Here is a 19270-nt window from a genome sequence, read left to right as displayed (position 1 = left end):
ATAGTCGTCGCTAAAAACTGGACTGCTGCTTACATGCCGTATGTTTACACCGTCGAAAATTGCTGGTGAATTCTCTGCTTCACTTGGCATTGATATATCAATGTTATTAACAGCTTCTGCATTTGTAGATTGACTTGTTGTTTCCGACAGCAAGGGCATTTGCTCTTCTTCAGTGGCATTTACCACTACTTCTTCGTCTTCAGCTCCCTCTTCAACGTCTTGACCGTCTTCTTGGGTACTATGTCGGTAGTTACGTGCACCACGGCGGGTACGACGCAGCCAAACGGGTAATTCATTTACTTTTCCATTACCACAAAGATTTTCAACCTCTATATCATTGCTGGCAGTTTATTCTTCCGATGGATCGTTGTTTACTTTCGTTACGGATTCGTCATTGAAGGTAGAGCTAAGTACTATATTGTTTCCTGAATGGTTGGGAGAAATACTCGGATTGTTCGAACTGTTTACATCAACAGAATTCATATCATCTATATCTGGATTTACATCCGTATTAGTAGTTGATTGCTCCTATATGTTGATACAAACTCCGCTGTCACTGTTGCTTTTAGCTGCTTTTGTTGGTGTTGAACGGGAATCACTTTCACTTAATTATCATCTGCTTGTTCTATAACTGCTGCCAGTAGAAGTGTCTCCACAGTTTCCATTGCTATTTCCTTTCCTTCATCGTCGTTTAAACAGCTCTCAGCTGATATCAGTTTATTATTAGACAATGTTTTATCACAAGACGAATCGATATATCTTGATGAAACTTGGAAGACGTATTTCTTTGCACCATAAGAAGGTTAAGTTCAAAGATGGGCTTAATCGGACCACTGCCACGCCCACAAAATGTCGAAAACCGAAAACACATAAAGTGTCATAACTAAGCAATAAATAAAGCTATGGAAGTAAAATTTGGTATGAAGGATTGCACCATGAAGGGCATATGTGGATGTAATTTTTTGGGGAAGTGGGAGTAGCCCCGCCCCCTACTATGTTTTTTGTACATAGGATAGGAGTAATAATTTTTGTTTTTATCTGACAAAAACATTAGAACATCGATAAAACTTTTTTCAGTGTATGTCGTATTTACCTTTGATCTAAATTGCCTTTTTTCAAAGGCACTATGTGAAAGTATTTATACTCTCGTAACATGTTGCAGAGAGTATTATTAGAAATAAAAGAGCTAGATATGGGGTTATATATATAAATGATCAGGATGACGAGTGGATTTGAAATCCGGATGTCTGTCCGTCCGTCTGTCCGTGCAAGCCATAACTTGACTAAAAATTAAGATATCTTAATGAAACTTGGAACACATATTACTTGGGAAAATTACACATATTAAAATGGGAAAAATCGGTCCACTGTCACGCCCACAAAATAACTATGTGACAGTTTTTATACTCTCGCAACATGTTGCACAGAGTATTATAGTTTTGTTCACATAACGGTTGTTTGTGTAACCAAGAAATAAAAGAGTTAGAGTTAAAAATGGGGCAAAATCGGTCCACTGTCACGCCCACAAAATGGCGGAAACCGAAAACCTATACAGTGTCATAACTAAGCCATAAATAAAGTTATGAAAATAAATATTTGGAACATAGGATCGCATTATGAAGGGGCACATTTGGATGTAATTGTTTTTGAAAAGTGGGCATGACCCCGCCCCCAAATAGGTTTTTTGTATTTAATCGCAAACCATTTAACCACTTAATTATAGGTTTTTCAAAAATTCGTTGGGCTTTATTCCGCATATATGTATAGGTTTATATATGATATATCTTAGCAGAATTAAGTGAGCGTATAGTGTTGGATATAGTGTACTTAGCTGGTGAAATTGAATGAAATCGGTTCAGTCCTCAGTCCTCATATCTATATATGACAATTTTCGTTATTCTATTAAACTTTATGCCGAATTTATGGGTAAATTTGTGTTATCTTAATAAAATTTCTTCAATAAATTGCGAGAGTATAAATGTTCGGTTACATCCGAACTTAGCCTTTTCTTACTTGAAATCGGTTCAGTCCTCAGTCCTCATATCTATATATGACAATTTTCGTTATTCTATTAAACTTTATGCCAAATTTATGGGTAAATTTGTGTGTTATCTTAATAAAATTTCTTCAATAAATTGCGAGAGTATAAATGTTCGGTTACATCCGAACTTAGCCTTTCCTTACTTGTTTGAACCTACAATTTACTTAATTTCGCAACAAGAGTATTTGAGCTGCGCCCTCGCAAATTTATTGGGGCGGTTTGGCATACCCGAGCGTGATAGGACTTTGCGGGGTTTCCACTTTTCCTTTCTGGAGGAACTTTTGAATAATATTAAATTTATAACTTTTACCATTTGGCGTTTATGAATGAAGCAACTTTGTCATATTGAATGTGCGCTTGCGTCGAATGAAAATGTTTTTGTTGTGTTTGCTACAAAATTTGGCTTCGTCGATTAGCTGCTACATATGTATGTATGTAAATTGAATTGGGATGTCGCTTTTACGCCAGATGATTGTTGTTTTTGTAAAACATTTGGGTTTTCAGACGACTGTTGTTTTTGTAGAACAATGCTGGTTTTTTAATGTTTGATAGACAAACTTACAAGTTCTCGTATATACATATAGTAACGGATTTCCAAAATATATCGTTAACGTTGAAATTCTACCCTGAGTTCGATCACTGGATTGTCAAATAAAAGTCACACTTTAATGGCTATACACTAATCTTTATTTCTAATTCCTTATAACTTAACACTTTATTATTCAATACTCTACTTTCCAACTCTAACTTACAACTTGTTTCACTCACTCACTCGACAACTCTCTTATTAGAACTGTGCTGCCGGTCCGGTAGCCCTTATATAGTCGATTGTTGGTAATATATCGCCACTCGAACATTCTGTCAACTACGAATATCGATGTCTGGATAAATATGGCAGGTTATTGATTTTGGTTGTCAATTTTAGTTTGTAGGGTAGTTGGCATACTTGTATAAGTTAGCACCAAATAAGCTAGCCAACACTAAATATAATTATTTCTTGAACTTGATATAAGTGGCAATCACCTGTAAATTATATTGCACCCGCAACAAGCTTTAGTTTAAGCCTAACTTTAAGAAAAATGAGAATTAAGATTGAGTTGTAATTTACACATCAATAAACTTAAAAACCTAATTTATACATGTAACCGCATATATGTACATTGTGTATTTCTTATTTATTTGCATATAACGCTATTCGTACACATGTTCTTCAGTGATAAGTACTATTATAATAGTGATACTCATTTGACGTCGAAAACGTATGACAATATGGCGAAATAGCAATACCGTAAAACAGCTGTTCATTTTTACATGCATTATATTTTACGACAATTTTGCAAATATGCGAGATCATTTTCTGTGGCAACCATTGCAAGTTTATGGAATTCACAATCAGCTGATAATTCAAAGCGTTCATTTGTTTTAAAAGATATTATTGAAAGATGATTTTCATTTCACGATTTTGTTTCAGACACCAACAGCGCAAAGATTTTATGATAAAATATCAGACTTATAGCAATATTGCTAATAATTAAAATTAAATTTGTATAGGTGTTCTACATATTTATATGCAAGTTTTACAGCCCTATTCTTATGCCCTCACAAAAATCACCACACTCACTATTGTGAGGTTTTTGGATTTTGTGATGATTACCTTATGCTGGAGAAAATTCAAAAGCTCAAATGCTTACAATTTTCTCAAATATCTGTGACGTGTGAAAGCAGCCATCACAATTCAAAAATATTTGTGTTTGTTTTGGTTTTTAGCAATATTTGTAAACAAATGTGTAAATATTTGCGTGCTATAACGAGCATGGAGGAATTGTTCTTTGAAAAAAATGGCCTCTATAAAAGTTCAGTCATCGAATAATTGTGTTTAACCGAATCTGGAGCAATATGGACGTACCTTACATTTTCATTTGTTGAGCGATTTGCTGCCAACCACATCTACGATCCGATAAGGACGCATTATTTTTGTAAAGCAAAGGACACTGACGCACAGCCTCTATAGACGATGATTTACACCCAGGTTATTTTTATACTCTCGCAACAAATGTTGCTAAGAGAGTATTATAGCTTTGTTCACATACCGGTTGTTTGTAAGTCCCAAAACTAAACGAGTTAGATATAAGGTTATATATACCAAAGTGGTCAGGGTGACGAGTAAAGTTCCGTCCGTCCGTCCGTCCGTGCAAGCTGTAACTTGAGTAAAAATTGAGATATCTTAATGAAACTTGGAACAGGTGTTCCTTGGCACCATTAGAAGGTAAGGTAAGAAAAGCTAAGTAAGGAGCTATAACTGAGCCATAAATTAAGTTATTAAAGTGAAATTTGGTACAAACGATTGTTCTAGGAAGGGGCATATATGGTTGTAATTTTTTTTGGGAAAGTGGGCGTGGCACCGTCCCCTGCTAAGTTTTTTGTATATATCTCGTAAACTACTAAAGCTGTCTCAACGAAACTCTCAGGAGTCGCTTTTTTCAGGCATTTCCTTATATAGTATAAAAATGGAGGAAATCGGATTATAACCACGCCCACCTCCCATACAAATGTTAAGTTGAAAACTACTAAAAATGCTTTAATTCAGTAAGGAAAACCGCCAGAAACCTTAAATTTCATTAAAAAGATGGATAACAAAACACAAAGGTAAAAAAAAACACAAAGCGTTATTGTGGATGCGGACATCCGTACTAAACAAGTGCGTAAGCAAATGATTATATGTACAATCAGCTGTTCTCTTCTTACAATTACCAGTTGTGATCAAAACTGCCATACAGGTTTAATAAATACAGCATAAAAAGTTTTATTCCCAACTGCATTACCGACCAAACTACAGGTTGCTAACACCCAGTAGGGAAATCGCTAAAAACAAAAAATGACTGAACCTCAACATGAGGTGACGCCGAGAAATAGTCTAAGCACGTTTAGAGTGAATACAATTAAAGAGTTACAAAAGGCTAACTCCCTTGTAAATGAAAGGCAGAAAACTTTAGAAGCGATGTGTAATCAATTACACAAAGATAATATAGCACTATAAAAAGAAAATGAACAACTGAAAGCCAGTATAAGCAAGCCTGCTAGTACAGCACCAAAACCATCAAATGTAAGTGCTGATGAAGTATACAATACGGATGAAGATGAACTAGCTAAAGAAACTGAGTTGATACTCAAAAAGAAGCGATCTTCCAAAAAACGTAAAGCTGATAGTTCCCCAACAATTAATAGCCCCTTGGAAAATAAAAATAATGAAAATGTGGCCAATAATGATACCAAAATTTATCGATCACCATCAATTATAATAAACGATGTTAAAGATTTTAATAAATTACATTCTAATATTACCGTGTTTCTTATTCACTGGTTATTCGTTTTTATGTGGTGGGTCCCAAGCCCTACGCACAACCGCACAAGCGGGCTTCGCCTTCTCACTTTAGCTCGCCTCCAAACGGATGTCTGTTAGCTACCCAGGGGATACTTGGTCTAAAACCGGAAGTCGTGAGCTGCTTGAGTCATATGCAAAAGAATCGTTCCTGGCCACTCCCAAGTGAATGGCAATCAGAAACTTTCCTCACTTGCGTGAACTTCTACATATGACCCCATCCCCCAGCATGCATCAGCTTCTTTGTAGAATATGGTCGGAAGAAAGCATGCCTGACGATTGGAATCTTAGTGTGCTCTGCCCAATCCATAAGAAGGGAGACCCCACAATCTGCGCCAACTACCGTGGTATAAGTCTCCTCAATATCGCATATAAGGTTTTGTCGAGCGTATTGTGTGAAAGACTAAAGCCCACCGTCAACAAACTGATTGGACCTTATCAGTGTGGCTTTAGACCTGGAAAATCTACAATGGACCAGATATTCACCATGCGCCAAATCTTGGAAAAGACCCGAGAGAGAAGAATCGATACCCACCATCTTTTTATCGATTTTAAAGCTGCCTTCGATAGCACGAAAAGGAGCTGCCTTTATGCCGCGATGTCTGAATTTGGTATCCCTGCAAAACTAATACGGCTATGTAAGCTGACGTTGAGCAACACCAAAAGCTCCGTCAGGATCGGGAAGGACCTCTCCGAGCCGTTCGATACCAAACGAGGCTTCAGACAGGGTGACTCACTATCGTGCGACTTCTTCAATCTATTGCTGGAAAAAATAATACGAGCTGCAGAACTAAATAGAGAGGGTACAATCTTCTACAAGAGTGTACAGCTCCTGGCGTATGCCGATGATATTGATATCATCGGAAGCAACAACCGCGCCGTTTGTTCTGCGTTTTCCAGACTAGATAAAGAAGCGAAGCGTATGGGTCTGGTGGTGAATGAGGACAAGACGAAATATCTCCTGTCATCAAACAAACAGTCAGCGCACTCGCGTCTTGGCTCCCACGTCACTGTTGACAGTCATAACTTTGAAGTTGTAGATAATTTCGTTTATCTGGGAACCAGCATTAACAACACCAACAATGTCAGCCTTGAAATCCAACGCAGAATCACTCTTGCCAACAGGTGCTACTTTGGACTGAGTAGGCAATTGAAAAGTAAAGTCCTCTCTCGACGAACCAAAATCAAACTCTATAAGTCGCTCATTATTCCCGTCCTGATGTATGGCGCTGAAGCGTGGACGATGACAACATCCGATGAGACGACTCTTGGGGTTTTCGAGAGAAAGGTTTTGCGCAAGATTTATGGTCCTCTAAACATTGGCAACGGCGAATACCGCAGACGATGGAACGATGAGCTGTACGATTTATACGACGACATTGACATAGTTCAGCGAATAAAAAGACAGCGGCTACGCTGGCTAGGTCATGTTGTACGGATGGAAGAAAACACTCCAGCTCTGAAAGTATTCGATGCAGTACCCGCTGGAGGAAGCCGCGGAAGAGGACGACCTCCACTCCGGTGGAAAGACCAAGTGCAAAGTGACCTGGCTTCACTTGGTGTTTCCAATTGGCGCCAAAAAGCAAAAAGGAGGAATGAGTGGCGCGCTCTGGTGGATTCGGCTATAATCGCTTAAAGCGGTTCCTACGCCAAATATATATATATATAATATTACCGTTCTAACAAAAAAACAAATTTTTAATAAAGCTGTTGAGTAACGGTACCTACAAACTAAATACATTTGATCCTACTGACTATCGAACAACAACAAAATCTTGTCAAACGAAAATATACCTTGGTTTAGCTACGAGAGCAAACACAACAGGCTCATAAAGGTAATGATAAAAAATTTACACCACTCATGTGATACTCAATCCATCTTTAACGACCTTAAAGATCAAGGTTTTAATGTGTTAAATGCAATTAAGAAACTTAAGTGGAAGACTAAAGAGCCGCTAGATATGTTTTTAGTAGTATTCGATGCTACCGATGACATTAAGAAAGTTTATCAGTCAAGATTTTGGACATACAAAAACCTTCTGCGGTAAGCCATCGAGATGTGTGAACTGCAAAAAATTAGAGACAAAAAGAATGGTAATACAGTTGAGGAGAATATCAATGCTCAGGCGAAAAACTCCGTTGCGGACAAAGAAAGGAATAAAGTAAGACCCCTCCCATCAACTTCTAAACTTACATTTGCGCAAATGGCTAAGCAAGGTCAGACAAATACAGTTCAAAAAAGTAGTCCGTTATCCCAAATTCTGGATAAACTAAACGAACAAGAAAAATTATTTAAGTCCATAAATGAGCGGCTCAGCGCTCTTGAATACCATATAACTACAATTTATTGATGAACAGTAACTCTTTGAAAATAATGCTATGGAACACCAATGGTCTTTCCAAAAGTAAAAATGAATTGGAAGTTATTCTAAACGACAGATGTATGTTTGTTGTCCGAAACACATCTTACGAACCATTCATTTTTTAAATTCAAAAATTGTCTTATGCCACACTCCGCACCCAGCAAACTCAGCACGAGGAGGAAGCGCGGTTTTAATCAAAAGTATTATTAAACATTTCGAAGAAGCCAAGAATTCAAGCTACAGCAATTTCAGTAAAAATGCACAGTCAGTCATTATTCTTAATTGCTCTATATAGTAAAAAAAAATCAAAACTGATACTTATATGAGTTTATTACACAAATATGACGGAAGGTACATCATGGGTGGTGACTTTAATGCAAAACACACTCATTGGGGATCACGTTTAACTACAACCAAAGCTCGAGAACTACTGAAAGCTATGCAAGTTATTGGATGCAATGTCATTTCGACAGGGAGACCCACTTATTGGCCTGCAGATAGTAGGAAATTACCAGATCTACTTGACTTTTTTGTCATCAACAAAGTATCGAAAATCAATTTACGTATTGAAGATAGCTCAGATTTAAGCTCTGATCATTCACCAGTGTTACTAACTTTGTGTGAAAAACCAGAAATTTCGTCTGGCACGTGTTCTTTATCTAATAAACATACTGATTGGTATAAATTTAAGACTATACTGAATAAAGTCAATTTTAAGCTAAAGCGCATACATAGCGACAGATGCTGACTTAGATTGTGAAGTTGAATCTTTCACAATAGTAATTCAAATTGCTGCGTAGAACAGTGCACTTAGTATTCACGTGAATCTAAGTGGAAACAAATTCCTAAAATACATCTTAGATGGTATCCATAAAAACGCAAACTTCGACGAAGATGGCAGCAAACTATGTCGGCTGCTCTCAAAACAGAGCTTAATAGATGTACAGCGGAACTAAGAACAAAAATTAGACAGTTTAAAAACTATTCCTGCAAAACGTATTTGTCTCACTGTTGATAAAACTACCGATTATTCGCTCTGGAAAGCTGCAAGGAATATTAATCAACAAATAAAACATGTCACACCAATAAAATTAAACGAAACTGAATGGGCCAAAACGAATGCACAAAAAGCTGCAGTATTTGCAAATCATTAGAGAAACACATTTACACCTAACGATGGAGATGAGCTAAACTGTGAAAATAGTTGGTTGGATCCACTCTTATCAGGAACGCTAGGCTCAAAAAAGCTCCTGGGTTTGATTTAATAACCGGAGAGATATTGCGCATTCTACCAAAGAATTGTATAAAAAAGATTGTAAACATTGTAAACAGCGCATTATACTTAAGATACGTTCCATCGCTTTGGAAAGTATCTGAAGTTATTATGATACCTAAGCCGGGTAAACCACTACATGATCTCTTATCTTACAGGCCAATATCGCTGCTGCCAGCTCTATCGAAAGTCTTCGAGAACGTTCTCATAAAGAGGCTCAAATCAATAATAGATCGAAAACACCTTATACCAGTACATCAGTTCGGCTTTCGTGATCATAATTCAACAATTGACCAGGTACACCGAATCGTTAATTTCGTTGAAAATGCTATGGATAAAAAGAACGTTTGTTCTGCGGCCTTCTTAGAGGTGTCTCAGGCTTTTGATAGAGTTTGGCATTCGGGTCTACTGCTGAAACTGAAATGTATGTTTGTATGTATGTGATTGGCGTTGCAACCGTTTAGCCGGTTATAGCCGAATCGACGATAGTGCGCCACCTCTCTCTCTCCTTCGCAGTTCGGCGCCAGTTGGAGATCCCAAGTGTAACCAGGTCGCTCTCCACCTGGTCCCTCCAACGGAGTGGAGGCCTTCCCCTTCCTCGGCTTCCTCCGACGGGTACTGGATCGAACACTTTCAGGGCTGGAGTGTTTTCGTCCATTCGGACAACATGACCTAGCCAGCGTAGCCGTTGTCTTTTTATTTGCTGAACTATGTCAATGTCGTCGTATAACTCGTACAGCTCATCGTTCCATCGTCTGCGGTATTCGCCGTTGCCAATGTTCTGAGGACCATAAATCTTGCGCAAAATTTTAGTCTAGTGTCGTCTCATCTGATGTTAACATCGTTCAAGCTTCTGCACCGTAGAGCAGGACGGGAATGATAAGCGACTTGTAGAGCTTGATTTTGGTTCGTCGAGAGAGGACTTTACTGTTCAATTGCCTACTCAGTCCAAAGTAGCACCTGTTGGCAAGAGTTATTATTGTTCGTGTTGTTGATGCTGGTTCCCAGGTATACGAAATTATCTACAACTTCGAAGTTATGGGGAACCAAGACGCGAATGCGCCGACTGTTTGCTTGATGACAGGAGACATTTCGTCTTGTCCTCATTCACCTCCAGACCCATTCGCTTCGCCTCCTTATCCATGCGGGAAAAAGCAGAACAAACGGCGCGGTTGTTGCTTCCGATGATATCAATATCATCGGCGTACGCCAGCAGCTGTACACTCTTGTAGAAGATTGTACCTTGTCTATTTAGCATGCAAGCTCGTATTATTTTTTCCAACATCAAGTTAAAGAAGTCGCACGATACCTTGTCTGAAACCTTGTCACCTTGTCTGAAATCTCGTTTGGTATCGAAATTTGGATATCAAATTCAGACATCGCGGCATAAAGGCAGCTCATTTTCGTGCTGTCGAAAGCAGCTTTAAGATCGACAAAAGGTGGTGTGTGTCGATCCTCTTTTCACGGATCTTCTCCAAGATTTGGCGCATGGTGAATATCTGGTTCATGGTGGACTTTCCAGGTCTAAAGCCACACTGATAAGGTCCAATCAGTTTGTTGACGGTGGGCTTAAGTCTTTCACACAGTACGCTCGATAGAACCTTATAGGCGATATTTAGGAGGCTTATCCCACGGTAATTGGCATAGTTTTTGGGATCTCCCTTTTTATGGATTGGGCAGAGCACACTGAGATTCCAATCGTCAGGCATGCTTTCTTTCGACCATATTTTGCAAAGAAGCTGATGCATGCACCTTATCAGTTCTTCGCCGCCGTATTTGAATAGCTCAGTCGGTAATCTATCGGCCCCTGCCGCTTTGTTGTTCTTCAGGCGGGTAATTACAGCGGTACGCAGTGAGTTTGAGATGCCGTCCCACATTTCCCTTATACCGAGATGCTGATGAGTGCTCTCAGAGAGCAGGAGTGCAAGTCGAGTAGAGTTTTTCGTGGCTGTCCGTTGTGTTTGCAGCTTTTCGACGTCGCACCTTCCTTGTGGTTATTGACGGGCGTTCTTTGCTGCACAGAGGCGGGTGCGTATCTTCACTGCAACCAGATAATGGTCCGAGTCTATATTTGGTCCTCGGAGCGTACGCACGTCTAAAACACTACATGTGGATACATGTCTTCCGTCTTCCGTCTATCACAACGTGATCGATTTGGTTACGCGTGTTTCGATTATGTTGGAATCTGGTACTACAGACGACCATATTTCGTGCCCCAGCGAAGTCGATCAGCCTCAGGCCGTTTGGCGTTGTTTCGTCATGGAGGCTTAATTTTATGACTGTTGTACCAAAGACACCTTCTTTACCCACCCTGGCGTTAAAATCACCAAGCAGGAATTTGACATCGTGGCGGGAGCAGCGCTCATAGAAAGGGCGCAAATAAGCGATATGTTGAAGAACCTCGCTTTTATACGGATTGTGGTGAAATCCAACACCAAATTTGCTCTCCTTTATATGACCGCTGTAGTAGATGTCACAAGGACCCACCTTCTTGCGTCCTTGTCCCGTCCATCGCACTTCTTGGATGGCGGTGATGTCAGGCTTTAGTCGTATGAGGACATCAACCAGCTGGGCAGAGGCACCTTCCCAATTAAGGGTCCGGACATTCCAGGTGCATGCCCTTATATCATTATCCTTAAAACGTTTGCAGGGGTCGTCATCAAAAGTAGGGTGTCTCATCCGAGGCTTTCTTTTTCGATTTTTCATTGGTACTCCGTTTTTATGTGGTGGGTCCCAAGCCCTACGCACAATCGCAGAAGCGGGTTCGCCTTCAACACTTTAGCTCGCCTTCCAACGGATGTTTGCTAGCTACCCAGAGGATACGTGGTCTAAAACCGACTCTGGCCACTCCCAAGTGAATGACAATCAAAAACTTTCCTCACTTACGTGAACTTCTACACATGATCCCATCCTCCAATTGAATACTAGACCAATATAATCAATAAAAAAATATATAACATGAATTGAAACAAGGAACATATAATAGCTGGCAGGGGTGGCTCGCCTATACACGCTTGTTATCTTTTTAAGTATAACTAATATCTAAAAAACTAGAGCTGATATGAAAAAACTGCTTTTATATTTAGAATAAGCGCCCCAAACATAGCTCACAAAACCTGGCACCAAAAAAATATTTTTTTGGTCTGTGTAGTTAATAATGCCGTATTTAGTAAGCTAAATTTCGAAATACGAAGACGAATATTTCAATTTTGGAAAATAACTCTTAAAATCTATTATTGATCAGCACGAGGATTGTAAATCAAACATCAGCAACGAAATGGAGATTAACTTGGATTTGGAGAAAACGTGCGTGGAAACACATGGAGAATATGCCACAACCTCGACATATTATACTACAAAAATCCAAGGAGAAGCAGCCGACGTCTTAATTAATCACATCACGAAATTTAACTCTTATTCAATAATAAATCGCCTCGACTACACATATGTGGACCAGAGGCCTTTATACGTCTTACTGGATGAAATTAAATAAATTATCAAAACGAAACTAACGCTGCCGGCATTCCATTGTGAAGTCAGCAAGGCATTGAATGCAATGCCAACCAATGGACGTAGATTCCTCACCAAAATACAGAAGACCCACCAACTTTAACACTGCACCCCTACAATCCAACTATGACCGTTAGATGCAAGTTAGAGATAGCTTTCAACCTTTAGATGCGATTCGTGATGATTCTCTAAAACAAAAAGAAAATACATAATAAACAAAACAATTTGAAAAGTGCATTAAGCCAATCGTTAGCCAACAACGCCGAAGGAGTCACAAAACCACAAAAATAAAAGTGTGCAAACAATAAACAAATACTAAATAACAAATTATAAGTGAGAAAAATATACAATAACATGAGCGCTGCGCAGCCTCACCAACAAGGCCGTAGGCATTCTCTAAATGCCTACTTTAGCTTTGTCGAGCCTGCTAAACCAGCTCCTACCAACAAACAACCAACTGAACAGCATTCTAAGCAGAGCTTAGAAGCAACAAAAGCAGCAGAGAACGGCAGTCAACAACGGCAGCAAACAAATATGAACGCATCAACAAACAAAAAAAAATCCATCTGTTCAGATTGGCAGTGACCGCTAGGTCAATATTAAAAGGAAATTAAGTTCAGTGAGGTCAGCGGTCAATCCTAAAAAGTTTCAAGGCGGCACGCCAATCAAGAGTAAACCTGAAATTTTAAATGGCAACAGGTTTGCCTTACTATGCAATGGGTGTGATGATAATGCGAAGGATACCACCACAGTCGTGTATGCCAAACCGCCCCCAATATATTTGCGCGAGCGTAGCTCAAATACTCTTGTTGCTAAATTGTAGGTACAAATAATTTTCACATACTGCCTTTAAAAAAACAATATCGATGAAACGAAAATACAGACATACACTGAGAAAAGTTTAAGGATGTGGTAAAGTTTTTGTCAGATAAAAAAAAAAACTATTCCTATCAGCTGAAGAGCTCAAAGAGCCTAGCTGTAGTAATTAAAGGTATAGAGTCTTCCGTAGACTCTAGTGAAATCAAAGAAGCTCTTGAATAATGTGACTTTGAAGTTATAACTGTCGTAAACATCTTTAACAGAAATAAAGTACCACAACCCATGTTTAGAATTGAATTGATGCCGAATTCTAACCAGCTTAAAAAGAACGAAGTGCATCTAATATATAATTTAAAATATTTGCTGCACCGTAGAGTCACCGTAGAAGAACCACACAAAATAAACGGTCCGGTACAATTGCCAACTGCCAAGAGTTTGGGCATACCAAATCATATTGCACTTTACGCAGTGTTTGTGTGGTATGTGGTGATTTACATCCCACTTCAAAATGTATCCTTAAGAAAGAGGATTTATTCTTAAACCCGGTATACTTAAAAAAATTAATGTACAAGGGAGCAATGTCAATGTTGTAAAAGGCAACATTGTACAAATGCAACTACCGCAAAATCACCCGGATGGAAAAGCACACGGTGGAACGGCAGTGTTGGTTAGAAATCGGTTAAACCACTATACTCTATAATCTCATGCTACAGCCCAGTTACAGGCTACAACAATATCGTTAAAAAATCGGGATTGTGATTAAATCTAACGGCTATATACTGCCCACCTAATTTTTAAATTACAGATAGAGAATTTAAAGACATTTTTGGAACGCTAGGTCATAGATTTCTAGCAGGTGGAGATTATAATGAAAAACACATGTACTGGGGTTCACGTCTTATTAATCCGAAAGGACGCCAGCTGTACCAAACCATTATGAACCACAATAACATTGATATAATATCTCCTGGCAAGCCCACATACTGTCCCAGTGGTCACAGTGGTCTGATCATTCACCTGTACTAATAAAGTTGTGTGAACAACCCATGTTCGTTGGGTCTAACATCTCACAAAACGAACTAGTTAAAATATAAAAAATATGTAAATAGCCACATTAATATTGATTTCAAAATAGATACAGAAAGTGATATTGATTTCTGGTGTCATTCGATGAAGAAGTTGAAATAAATGAGTCTCTACTCTAGAATATGAAGAATATTGTTGAACGACAACCCAGCTCAGTGACGTGGGCGCTCTTGATATCGTCATCAAGAAGTTCTGTGTCTATTATACCTACAAAGGCTTAACATCAAGAATCTACAATACATTGGAGACATAGATAGAAAGCCGACAACAAGATCTGCAATGTTCAGCGTGGCTATCCTCCTCACCACAGCTATTGTATTTTCTATTTTGAAGGTGCTCCAAAAATTAAAGTAGAAAGAGTTTTAAGTTTTAGTTATAAATTGTAGCTCATAAGGTGCAGAGTAGCTCACTAAATTATAATAAAACTAGCAGACCCGGCCAGATGTTTTTGTGGCAAAGTATACATTAAATTAAGTTGGTCAAATCTTGATGACAACTCACACTACTTTTAATTGCAAAGTGAGTGGTGATAGTACAGGCAATTTTAAATGGTTTGGGATAATTGACTACGTCATTCTGGTTTGTAGCTGTGTCAACTCTCTTGGACCGAAATTCTAAATTGTCGCATTAAGATCATCGATATCTTTTTTTTACCACCAATATAGATCAGGCATTTATGGTTATCATATTGAGGTTTAATGTCAGGAAAACTTCTCTTTTGTGTCAATAAAGTGACAGAAATCTGTTGGAAATGCTATGAGTCCATTGAGGTGTCAACTGCGACCATACCATTTCCAACTGCTTCTACAATAGCAATTTGATATTGTTGCAAAAACACTCATATGTTTGTTGTTAATTGGCGATTCTTTATGTGTCGCGACAAATTAAATACGATTAGCCCGTCAGTAACAGTTGATCCAGAAATAATTGGTAGAGTCTGGCGTAAATCACCTGCTAACAGAATCGTGGCTTCACCAAAAAATCTTTTAAAGTCCTTGCAGTACCTCCAGCGACTTCTTGAATATGTGGAAAATCTTCGTTATAGCGCTATTTTTGGCGATTTTGCCGACTGGTGTCGTTCATTTGCAATTTAGGAGTAATTTCAAGGCCTAGTGTGCCGTTTGTTTGCCTACTAACAGGTGCCAAGTTGCTCCCGTTCCCGTTAACCTTGGTGGTGAAAATGAGTGAAATTGGTTCTGGAATTACATCAGCCCTCATATACTATATATGATGATTTTCTGTTGGACTTTATGCCGAATATATACAGTATGTCAAGAAACAGTTTACACATAGAAAATAAATACACTTTTTCACTTTCCGCAGCCAAATTTTTTACTTTTTACTTCAGTTCAACATATTTTTTGAATCAGGGATGGTTACTTACAGTATTTCAAGAGATGTGATGCAAAAAAAGCTGCGAAAGCAATGCAAAAACCAACCAAGAACAACAAAAAACAAAAATCATTCAATTTTGTTAGTGTCAAGAAAAACTTTACACACTTCGATTATTTGACTTGTTAAGCACGTGTTATACAGTTAGCCGTACTTCACCGTTACCTATTCTTCGTAAAGGCATTTACAATGAATTTGTCAATTAGTTGGTGATTAATTTTTGCTTTTTTTCATATCTGAATTACCCATTATTGTCTTTTTAATATTCCATGCAAAGTGTTTAGTTTGAAGAGGTCCAACTATTGCCCCATAATCCCCAATGGGGTAAAAACGTTTGAGATCTAACAGCAATTTTTTCTTTAACCCTCTAAATGGTGTAAAATGGCTAAAATTGATCGGAAAATATGGAAATACAAGAACCAAAGCCCGAAAAAGGCCCTAAATTATAAATAAGTGGACATGTACAGTGCTTAATGTCTCGAAAACTCGACCAAATTCCAAAAATTTCGATCAGTGTTCTTTTGAAAGAGTTCTAGGAAAAGTGTAACATTCAGATTTCTCATGAAACTGCGCGACAAAACATGCTACGACATGAATACATATGTATCCAGATGTGCTATAAAAAATAATCGAAATGATGTGTCTTTCTAATGAAAATAATGCCTTGTGTCGTACTCTAGTTAGCCAATTGTTGAAATATAACATCTTCTTGTTCTCGTCTCATTATATGACATCATCCCAGTAGTTCCCAGGTTCAGAAATATACTTAATAATAGCAAACAAAAAACGTTTCTCTACATTTGGTGCATACAGCATTTTTTTTTTGGCACATCTTCGTGCGTGTTCATGTCGTACCATGTTTTGTCGCGCAGTTTCATGAGAAATCTGAATGTTGCACTCTTCCTAGAACTCTTTCGTGAGAACAGTGATCCAAATTTTTGGAATTTAGTCAAGTTTTCGAGATATTAGACACTGTACATGCCCACTTATTTATAATTTAGGGCCTTTTTCTGGCTTTGGTTCTTGTATTTCCATATTTTCCGATCAATTTTAGCCATTTTACACCATTTAGAGGGTTAAAGAAAACATTGCTGTTATATCTCAAACGTTTTTACTCCATTGGGGATTATGGGGCAATAGTTGGACCTCTTCAAACTAAACACTTTGCATGGAATATTAAAAAGACAATAATGGGTAATTCAGATATGAAAAAAAGCAAAAATTAATCACCAACTAATTGACAAATTCATTGTAAATGCCTTTACGAAGAATAGGTAACGGTGAAGTACGGTTAACTGTATAACACGTGCTTAACAAGTCAAATAATCGAAGTGTGTAAAGTTTTTCTTGACACTAACAAAATTGAATGATTTTTGTTTTTTGTTGTTCTTGGTTAGTTTTTGCATTGCTTTCGCAGCTTTTTTTGCATCACATCTCTTGAAATACTGTAAGTAACCATGCCTGATTCAAAAAATATGTTGAACTGAAGTAAAAAGTAAAAAATTTGGCTGCGGAAAGTGAAAAAGTGTATTTATTTTCTATGTGTAAACTGTTTCTTGACATACTGTAGGTCAAATTTTGTGTTATCTTAATAAAATTACATCAATAAACTGGGAGAGTATAAAATGTTCGGTTGGACCCGAACTTAGCCTTTCCTTATTTGTTACAAATTGTTTTGGGCTATCGACACAACCTTGTATAATATAACAATAACAAAAATATTTAAAAAAAGCAACAATAACAACCTTCAAAACATTATTTTTTTGTTTTCTCGTTTCATATTCATACTCTCGCAACAAAAGTTTCTAAGAGAGTATTATAGTTTTGTTCACATAACGGTTGTTTGTAAGTCATAAAACTAAACGAGTTAGATATAGGGTTATATATATAAAAATGATCAGGATGACGAGACGAGTTGAAATCCGGATGTCTGTCTGTCCGTCCGTCCTTCTGTCCGTGCAACGGATAACTTGAGTAAAAATTGAGATATCTTAACGAAACTTAGAACACCTATTCCTTGGCACCCTGAGGTGGTTGCTTTCGAAAATGGTCAAAATCGGACCATTGCCACGCCCACAAAATGGCGAAAACCAAAAACCTATAAAGTGTTATAACTAAGCCATAAATAAAGTTATAAAAGTAAAATTTGGAATAGAGAATCGCACTAGGAAGGGGCATATTTGGATGTAATTTTTTTGGGAAGTGGACGTGGCCCCGCCCTCAAATCGGTTATTTGTATGTATCTCGCAAACCAATAAAGCTATATAAACCAAACTTTCTGCAGTCGGTTCTCCTACGTACCCCATTACACACCATAAAGTTATACTTGAAATCGGATAATAACCACGCCCACCTCCCATACAAAGGTTAGGTTAAAAATTACTAAAAGTGTGTTAACTCACTTACGAAGAACGTCAGAAACACTAAATTTCACGGAAATAATAGCAGAAGGAAGCTTCACTGAGATTTTTTTACAAAATGGAAAATGGGCGTGGCATCGCCCATTTATGGGTCAAAAACCATATCTCAGGAACTACTCCACAGATTTCAATGAAATTCGGTACATAATATTTTCTTAACACCCTGATGACACGTGTGAAAAATGGATGAAATCGGTTCACATTTTCGAATTTCATCTTATTCCTTCACTTTATAATATATACATAAGGAACCAATGAAGATAGCGAAATAAAACTTTACACAAATACTGTATATGATCTGTTGCATCACTTGTGAAAAAATTGCGAAATCGGACTATAACTTTTCAATGCCCCAGATATTGAAAATGAAGAACTCAGAGCCCCATGGTAACTTTTCACCGAAAATATCGGTAAATCTCTCAGTTATCTTAATTTAATTCAGAGGAATTAATTTTCTTCTAATAGTGTGTCTCTGTACCAGAATAGGTTAAAATCGGGTCATAACTTCCCTTATATATGAATGTATGAGAATACCTAATTATATTTTCAAAAATACGATGAGCTTAAAAGCTTATAAATCGGTTAATATGTAAAATATATTTATGACGAATATATGGGTCAAATTGTGTGTTTTCTTAATAAAAATATAGCAATAAATTGCGAGAGTATAAAATGTTCGGTTGCACCCGAACTTAGCCTTTCCTTACTTGTTTTCTTGTCAATTCGAATAAAATTCTCTTCCTCGTAATTTTTCCATATTTACTCACTTTCTAATCTTTTTCTCGCCTTCCACGAATATTTCAAGACTAAAACAAGTAAGGAAGGGCTAAGTTCGGGTGTAACCGAACATTTTATACTCTCGCAATTTATTGATGTAATTTTATAAAGACAACACAATTCGACCCATATATTCGGCATAAAGTTCAATAGAATAACGAAAATCATCATAAATAGTATATGGGGACTGAGGTAATTCCTAAACCGATT

The 19270-nt window shown here is 37.8% G+C and overlaps 1 protein-coding gene across 8 annotated transcripts in view; it reads right to left on the bottom strand.

The window, feature by feature from the left end:
- LOC128923552 (protein rtoA-like) overlaps nt 1-19270 on the bottom strand; it is a 2411103-nt gene that overhangs the window by 727005 nt on the left and 1664828 nt on the right. The gene's annotated exons all lie outside the window — the stretch shown is intronic.

Source organism: Zeugodacus cucurbitae, chromosome Y, assembly GCF_028554725.1.
Source record: "Zeugodacus cucurbitae isolate PBARC_wt_2022May chromosome Y, idZeuCucr1.2, whole genome shotgun sequence".
NCBI lineage: Eukaryota > Metazoa > Arthropoda > Insecta > Diptera > Tephritidae > Zeugodacus > Zeugodacus cucurbitae.
The sequence above is the reverse complement of the archived record's forward strand: the minus strand, read 5'-3'. Positions and strand labels throughout refer to the sequence as shown.